Genomic DNA, 2,251 nt, shown 5'->3' with positions numbered 1-2,251 from the left:
TAATTTTTTTGGACTATTTAAGTCCTTATCACCTTGTCAGGTTTGAAATAAATTACTTAGCTCTTGAGTAATTAATCCAATTGTGGGCCTTAGCTAGTTAATATCTCCCACCAATTTTTGAAAAATCATTAAGAGTTTGTAATAGATCTCTCCTGACTTGTATTTTCTGTGGTTGAACTTTCTGTAAATGTATCTTATATCCTGGATAATTGATAAAATATCCTCTTTGTATTTTTTTTCAGGAGCAATTTGTAATCCCCAGCAAGTCAAATTTTTCTTCTTCAAACATTTTTTCTAAGGCATCTGTGTCTGAGTCAGTCAGGAAGATATCATCCATATATAATGATAAATTATAGATTGAGGAAACTGTTTTTTGAATTATTTCTGCTCAGTGTTGTACAAAATATCGACACAAGGAAGGACTGTTTAACATTCCGTCTAGTAAGACTTTCCAGTGACATCGCTTTATTGGACAGCTGTTAAGTTGGCACTGAGAACACAAACCTTTCCTATCATTATGCACAGGATTGTGAAAAAGCAGTCTTTTAAATCAATCACTATCAAAGGCCATGACTTAGGTAATAAAGAAGGAAATGGGATTCCAGACTGTAAGGAGCCCATTGGCTGAATCATCTTATTTTTGGCTCTTAAATCTGTTAACATCTTCCATTTTGCTGTTTTTTTTTTTTTCTTTTTAAGATTTATTTATTTATTATTTATATAGCATTCTGCCTGTATGTGTGCCTGCTCACCAGAAGAGGGCACCAGATCTCACTATTGATGGCGATGAGCCTCCATGTTGTGGCTGGAAATTGAACTAAGGACCTTTGGAAGAACAGCCAGTGTTCTTAACCTCTGGGCCATCTCTCCAGGCCGCTCCTGATTTCTTTTCCATATCAAACACAGGGGGATTTCATGGTACATTCTTCAATGTGTTGAGCATTGAGCCGCTCCTGTACCCGCTGTTCTAGTACCTGTAACTTTTCTTTTGTCAAAGGCCACACTGTTCTACCTACACAGGTTTGTCAGTTAGCCATTTTATTTATTCATTTACATATTTATTTTTGGTTTTTGAGACAGAGTTTCTCTGTAAAGCCTTGGTTGTCTTGGAGCTGTAGATCAGACTCACAGAGATCTGCCTGCCTCTACCTCCCCAGTGCTGGGATTAAGGGCTTACACCACCATTGCCTGGCTAGCAGCCATTTTAAAGGTAAGGCTTTCAAAGGTACCTTTGAAAGACCAACACCTGTCATGGACAACCTGGACAGACTGTGACTATTCTTGATAATACCCTTTAACATTTTTTTTTTCAGAAGCATTCTTTATTTTACGGTTTGTTTATGAGATTGGAGAAATATTAATCCGTGTTTTCCATTGCTGCCACAAATCATGTCCCCATAAATTCATGGTTATATTAGCGCACATATGGCTTTAATTTTTCTATTTGTCCTCTGGCCCTTTACACTCCACCCATCTTGCACTGTTTTACCTGAGATAAAGTGTCAATTTCTAGAAGCTGAATATTTGCCTCCTGAAAAGGCCAATATGGATGCCAATTATTGGTGAAATTATTGTTACATCTGCTCCTGTGTCTGCTAAACCTTCAATTTTAATGCCATTTATTTGTATTTTTAGCTTTGGTCTCTGATCATTTATAGCAGTTTGCCAAAATACCTGTTTTCTGGTCTCTCCTGAATTTTTTGTTTTATTTACTGAAGCTGTTCTATCCTTGATTACATCCAGAGCAGTGCTGTTTTTAACGACAGGCATTAAATATTTTAATTGCTCTGGTGACAGGGAAAAATTGAATGGAATTTGATATGGAGCCTTTGAGAGGCCCCCTAGGGAGTTTCCCAAAGGCAAAGGGTTATCTTGCCTGTCCCTTGCCGATCTGCATTCATTACTCCAATGCTGGCCTTTGCCAGACCTTTTGCATACTCAGAAGGCTGGGGCCTTCTTTTTAGATTCTCTTTTTTCTAGGAATACCTTGCCTAAAATCCCTTTTTAGATGACCTTGCTTACCACAATTAAAACATCTGGCATTTTATTTTTTTTAAACTTTTAGAAATTATTTCTCCTATCAGAGCAGCATCACAAATGTGAGAAGCAATATCAGCCGAATTTCTAATCCTTTCATCTATTGGCACTGATCTTGCCTGTAAAGAGCTAATCATCCTTTTGCATTCTGAATTAGCACTTTCAAAAACCAAATATTCGGTAAGTATTTTCCTGACTTCTGAATCTGATACTA

The sequence above is a fragment of the Meriones unguiculatus genome, chromosome 11 (genome assembly GCF_030254825.1).
Source record: "Meriones unguiculatus strain TT.TT164.6M chromosome 11, Bangor_MerUng_6.1, whole genome shotgun sequence".
NCBI classification, from domain to species: domain Eukaryota; kingdom Metazoa; phylum Chordata; class Mammalia; order Rodentia; family Muridae; genus Meriones; species Meriones unguiculatus.
Note: the sequence above shows the minus strand (reverse complement) of the source record.